At 40.5% G+C, this 6941-nt stretch overlaps 1 pseudogene; it reads left to right on the top strand.

Moving 5' to 3' along the window:
• Nucleotides 1–885: 885 nt before the first annotated feature.
• On the top strand, nucleotides 886–1652 carry LOC134362508 (pre-mRNA-splicing factor SYF2-like; annotated as a pseudogene).
• Nucleotides 1653–6941: the final 5289 nt, after the last annotated feature.

The raw sequence follows: 6941 nt of genomic DNA, 5'->3' as shown, positions 1-6941 counted from the left end.
AAGTGCCCCAACTTTCTAATTAATGAACACTATCTTTTGAAGTATGAATTATACTTTTCAAAAATATATTAAATATAGTAATTCTCAGCATTCTTTATAAACTTAAGAAAACATTATGATTTCCAATTTAAAATTATGAGTCTAAAAGTAATACACATCTTAAATTAGAATCACAAGTCTAATTCCTTAGATACTCTAATATGCAAATTCTCATAAACATGATATGGATTCAGATATTAAATTTATATGGATTGTACCTAAATTTAACATCTTACCTTTATATATATTTGATTTATTTAATCGTTCTATTTTTTTTTTTGGTAACTGGCCAGCATAGGTATCTGAACCATGACCTTGGTATTGTAAGGTTGTACTCTAACCAACTGAGCAACTGGCTAGCCTCCTATGCTTAAATTTAAATCTCCTAAGATTGGAAAGGCACTTATCCAATAAGAAAAACAACTGTGTCCTTTCAATTTGAGTGACTTGGGGCTTCTAACACAGGTGTTCTGAGTTTATTGACCAGAGAAGACCCTTGCCAGGGCATAGAGCTTGCTCTTGCCTGTAAAACTGGAGCAGAGGTTAGGTCCCTGACTTCCAAATGGTCACTCTAAGCCCATCCTCTATATTCAATGTCAAGTTACACATTGCCTAACTTTTGGTGACTGCCTATTACCTCACCAATATTACAACATACTGTGACACTCCTTTGCTTAAGGTTTCCATTTCTTTGGCTTTCTTAAGGAATTCCCATGTATTTTGCTTCTGATTCTTTATACCCTTGCAAAACAATTTTATCATCTCTTTGAATTTTATCATCTGATTTAGAAGCAGATAAAATCCCATGTTTGTTTGATTTTTGTTTTTTATGTTTTTCCCTCTGGGATGACTACCACTGTCACAGATACTAAAACGATATCGAGGGCGGCTGTGACTGAACTTGAGAAGGTGCCCATGGACAACATGGAGGAGGGGCCCATTAGGGCTGCGGGGGAGCTGACTGCCCGGAAACATGAATAGGGGTTGTGCAAATTCCCGGAGCTGCACCTGAAGCAGAATGAAGCTCATAAATTGAGTCACCAGGAAGTTGTGGAAGAAGATGAAAGACTTAAGTTACCTGCAAATTGGGAAGCCAAAAAAGCTCGTTTGGAATGGGAACTACAGGAAGAACAAAAGAAAAAAGAATGTGCGGCAAGAGGAGAAGACCATGAGAAACTAAAGTGGCTAAAGGTCAGGGGAGAAGATGCTGAAAGGTGGGAGAGGAAAAAGAAGAGGAAAAACCCAGATCTGGGATTTTCAGATGATAATGCTTTCCAGATATGCCAGTATCATTGATTGACCAAGCAAACAAACCTGACATGGAAATGTATGAAAGACTGAGAGAAAACATGCAGAAGACTTTTTCCCAACACCCACCATCTTCTTCATGGAACACATGTGCCTTCCACAGAGGAAATTGATAGGACGGTCATAGGTTTAGAAAAACAAGTTGAAAAACAAGACAAATATAGCCAGAGATGTCCTTATAATGATGGTGCAGATATTGACTACATTAAGGAAAGGAACGCCGATTCTGTAAGAAAACAGAAAAATTCTATGGGAAATATATGGCTGAAATTAAACAGAATTTGGAAAGAGAAACAGCTGTTTAATTCTACCAGGAACTGTTTTTAGAGGCTTGAGAATGGAGTGAAAATTCCTGCTAGCTAATTGAAATTCTCTTTGAAATTTTATCAGTAAACCAGACCTTCATCTATGCCTTCCTACTCAGCATTTAGAAATAAATATTTTCTTCTGAAACGTTAAAAAAAAAAAAAAATCGACAGTCCTGAGTTCACTTCTTTTATAACACCTTAGAAGTACAATGTATGTCAATAGTAGCACGAATGACAGGAGGGGAGAAATGGAAGTTTACTGTTGTAGGGTTCTTATATGTGAAATAGTATAATAACACTTGAAAATAAAGATGCATGTTGTATAGGAAAAACAAATGTTTTCTTTTTTATTCTCACAACACTTCTCACACCAGCTGTGTGTGTGCGGTTTTTCCCACACCAAAAAATTCTCCAATTCTCTGTGGACACCAATGGGGTATTCTTCAATTGAATCCTGACAGTATCTACCTGAGTCTAGCACAGACTCCATCGATTGAGGGCTCAGTCCCCCAAGACTGCCCCCAACTCCAGATGCAAATTGCAAGTGGTGGGTCCCAGGGTCACCCATAACTTCTGTCTGACTTGGCTACAGACTGGGGATTCCCATGATCCTCTCCTCAGCTTTTATCATTTGCTAAAATGGCTCACAGAACTCAGGGAAACACATTTACCAATTTATTACAAAGGACATTATAAAGGATACAGATGAGGAGCCAGATCAAGAGGTACATAGGGTGAGGTCTGGAAGAGTCCCAAGTGCAGGAGCTTATGTCCCCCTGGAATTGGAGGGTGCCACCCTGTCAGCACACGGATGTGTTCAGCAGCCCAGAAGCTCTCTGAAGCCTGTACTTGAGGGATTCTTATGGAGGCTTCTTCACATAGGCACAGTCAATTATTAACTCAATCTCCAGTTTCTCTCCCCTCCCCAGAGGATGGGGGACAGGGCTGAGAGTTCCAAGTTTCTAATCATGGATTGGTCTTTCTGGCGAACAGCCCCCATCTGTGAGCCTATTAAGTGTTGCCTCATTACAACAAAATACGCTCCTATTGCTCAGGAAATTCCAACGGATTTAGGATTTCTGTGTCAGGAACCAGGGTCAAAGTCCAAATATTAGAACAAAAGATGTTCCTAAGACTTCTATTGCTTAGGAAATTACAGGGAGTTTAGGAGCTGTGAGTCAGGAAGTGGAGACAGAGACTAATATTTATATTTTCATTTTGCACCTACTATAAACTCTAAAGCAACCTTACAGAGTCCAGTTAATAAACAATCAAAGGAGATAACAAGTAATCCAAAAGAAGGAAGAAAAAGAACAGAAACAGATGAGACAAATAGAAAACAAATATTAAGATGGTAGATTTAAACTCAACCGTAACAATAATCATATTAAGTGAAAAAGACGTAATCTCCCAAACAGAAAGCCAGATGTTGTCAGATTGGATATGAAAGTGAGACCCAACGACATGCTGCCTACAAGAAACCCATTTTAACAACAACAACAAAAATGCATCTTCATGTTTTAAAAAAATTCATATGCAAGTATAAAGACACAAGTAGGTTAAAGTAAAAGTAAGGTAGCTATATTAGAGTACATTTCAAAACAATGAATATTATCAGAGATGAAGAGAGTTATTTCATAATGATAAAGGGGTTAATTCATCAGGAAGACACGAGTCCTAAACATTTGTTTACCGAATAACAGCTTAAAAATATGTGAAGCAAAAATTGCTAGAACTGCAAGGAGAAATAGGAAAATCCACAAAACAGGTAGACAGAAAATCAATAAGTATATAGAAGACTTGAACAATATTATCGCCCAGCTTGACCTAATTGATACTTACAGATCACTCCACCCAGCAACAGCAGAATATACATTTTTGTCAAGTGCACATAGAGAATTTACCAAGAAAGAATATATCCTGGGTCATAAAACAAGACTCAATACATTCAAAAGTATTCAAGACATCCAAAGTGTATTCTCTGACCACAATAGAATTAAATACGAAGTCAGTAAAGGAAAGATATCTGGAAAATCTTCACATGTTTGGAAACTGTCACACTTCTACATAACACCTGGGTTAAAGAAGAAAGCTAAAGAGGTATTAGAAAGTATTTTAAACTGAATGTAAATAATACAGGATTTCAAAATTTGTGGCGTGCAACTAATGCAGTACTTAGGGGGAAATTTACAGTACTAAAATGCCCGTTTTGGAAAGATAATCTCCCATCACTGACTTCAGCTTTCACTTTAAGAAAGCAGACTAAGAAGAGTAAATAAAACCCAAAAATGTAAGCAGGAGGGAAATTAGAAAGATCGGACAGGAAATCGGTGAACAAAAATATATACTCAGACCAAATACATAAGGAAAATCAAAAGCCGATTCTAAGAGAAGATCAAGAAAAATGATAAAACCCTCACCAAACTTCGGGAAAAAAAAAAAAGAGAAAATACAAATGACTGATATCAGGTATGAGAGAGGTGATATCACTATGAAGAGGATAATTAGGGAATATTATGAATAACTTTATGTCAGTAAATTTGGCAACTGAAGATGAAATGGACAAATTCCTTGGAATATACAGACTACCTTTTATTTTTCACTCAAGAGGAAATGAATAACATGAATATTAAGTAAACCGAATTTGTACGTTCCTGAAGTTTATTAGAATTACGTTTTTAACAATATGCAGATTTTCACCAGGCTGGCCTTTTTTCTAATTTTCCAAGCAAGTGTGCACATTTATGTGTATTTGTGTGCATCCACATGTGCAGGAAATTTTGCACATTTTTTTTCCTGCAATTGAAGTAATTTTCAAGTTTCTGAACAAAATTCCTTTCCATAAATGCTAAGCACTTGAGGGGAAGGGTCTATTCTCTTAAGATGAGTTGCAGAGAAGAGGCTTCCAAGGACTGAATATCTGGAGATATCAAAGCCTAAATCACCAGATTCCTTTCCTGTTTGAAACTACATGCTTCCTAGATATTTGCAAGGATGAAGAGTGTGTGCCATTGTGAGTGCTCTCCTTGCGAGGGACCCTTCAAGGCACATGAGAGGGGCTGAGCTGGAGTCAGCCCAGTGGCTTGGACCCCATGCGTCCTTGGGTCTCTATCCTCACTTCTATTCCCAGGAAGGGCTCAGAGCTGAGAATGAGGCTCTGGTGTGATGCATGGGGGCAGTTGCCCCCAGAATCTTGAGCAACTTGAATTTAGAACAGGGTCCCAATTCAACCAGTAGTGAATAAGCTGAGGATCTCCTTAGCTAGAGGGCCACTGGCTGAAAGCTGGAGCGGGGCTGGGACTAGAGTTCTTACCTCAAATTCCTCAGAAATGTGTCAACAGGAAAACAAGCCATGGTTGGAGGAAGAGGCCCCAAAGGAACCTTTAGGGAATACTGGCTGTTAAGGAAGCAGGAGAACTAGAGACATTGGGGTGAGATGGGGAGACATGAGAGTGACTTTCGGGAAGTGTGTGTCTCTGGGACTGCGTGGGCTCAGTACAGGTGTCCAGGAGCTACGGGTGCCTGGAGGGCAGAGGCAGGGCCCACAGGACCCTCATGTTATCTGAGACTCTGAGATAACTGAGTTTCTGTTACTTAAACTTTCCACATTCCTCTGTGGTTAGAGGACTTGTATCACATTTTAGATAGCATGGAAGATCTGACAAAGGAGAATATGCCTGCCAGCCACATTCCAGAAGCTGATACCTGGAGAATTTGCATTACTTGTGTCAGGTGTTACAGATAAGCTCATGGATGACATTCCTATTGATGTCACAAGGCGTCGCTCTAACCAACTGAGCCAACTGGCCAGGCCCCCGGCATTAGTATTGGGTTATGAAGAGCTGTTCAGGATGTTTGGTAATGTCTCTGTTCTGGTTTAATTCCCCAGGTCCCATCCAGTGCTGGAGTCTCTGGGCCTTGACCCAGGCCCTCCCAGAAGGAGCTTTCAGTCCAGTGAAGGGGAGACAGGGCTAATTAGAGAAGGATCAAAGACAGACATATGATTGACTCTCAGAGTGTGACCCACCCAGGAACAACTCAGATGTGGGCAGAGGCAGGGCCAGCTGGGGGCTGGAGTTTGATAAAGGACCCGTGAAGCCTCGTAGAGAGTTGAGACAGATAGCAGAAGGCAAATATTGCTCTGGATGGTCTATTACACCAACACGGGGTGACTTTCTTTGTGTTAGGAAATGTTTAACAACTCCAGTAGAATTGATATGGTTTATAAATCCACTTGAATAAAAATGTCTAAGGTTTGGGACTTAAGGAACTAAAAAAGCTTGTGTGGCTCATCTGGAAAGAGCCCTTGGGATACTGTACAGAGGAGGCATCGGGCCCTGTGGGGGATGTTGCAGCCTGGGGCCCCTGCACATGTAGTTCTAAGCACTGTGTTCTCCAGAGAGACAGCGGAGAGGTGTCATGGACTTGATCTCCAATATTGAAGTTATTGGTGAAAGTTCTTTAGCTTTCCTCACAGGTGGGAAGGATCCCTCCAACTATCAGATTGTGGGGCAAGTTAGGGTGACAGTAACTCAGGAATATCATGGGGGAGGGGCCTCTTTTGAAGGCCATTCGTGGCCGGGTACTTGTTTGTAAGAATTGTGGACACCAGAAGACAGGGAGGGCATCTAGGAAACTTGACTCTCTAGCCAGGAGAACCCGGCTGAGCACATGGCAATTATGAGTCCCATGCCAGGGGCTGAACTGGATCAGGTGCAGGTTCTGTGGGATGTTAAGCTCTGAACAAGAAACAGGGCACCAGATATTTCCTAAGGGACAACTAAGCTCAGGGCACCGAGACCGGGGATGCCAGCATCTTCTGGTGGATATTGATATTGGTGTAAGTGCCCTGGCTTGCGTGCCTCTTCCTGTCATGAGGGGTTTACAACCTTTCATGGCTAAGAATGTAAAGCGTTAGGCTTATTGCCATTTTCTTATGGGGTTTCTTTCATGAATATCACCTTCAGAGTGAACAGATTGTGGCAACTTCAAATAAAGATCAGATTAACCAGCCCCACTTTACACATGACTGTGTCTTGGGGAAGAAAACCAGCCTCCAAGAGGTAATGCTGGGGGGAAAAAGGTAATGTTGAAATCCTCAAATATGTGTTTAACTTCTTACTTGCTATGCAAACAATTTTAAGAAATTAATAGACATTTTAAATATGGGTCTATGGGAGGAGAGGGAGGAGGAAGAAGCTGTCCTTCCAATAATGCTCCTCTGATATCATTTCAACTATTTGTCTTTAAAACTGTTTTCTTTTTACATCATTGCACATATGCATG

The sequence above is a fragment of the Cynocephalus volans genome, chromosome 14 (assembly GCF_027409185.1).
Source record: "Cynocephalus volans isolate mCynVol1 chromosome 14, mCynVol1.pri, whole genome shotgun sequence".
NCBI classification, from domain to species: domain Eukaryota; kingdom Metazoa; phylum Chordata; class Mammalia; order Dermoptera; family Cynocephalidae; genus Cynocephalus; species Cynocephalus volans.
The sequence above is the reverse complement of the archived record's forward strand: the minus strand, read 5'-3'. Positions and strand labels throughout refer to the sequence as shown.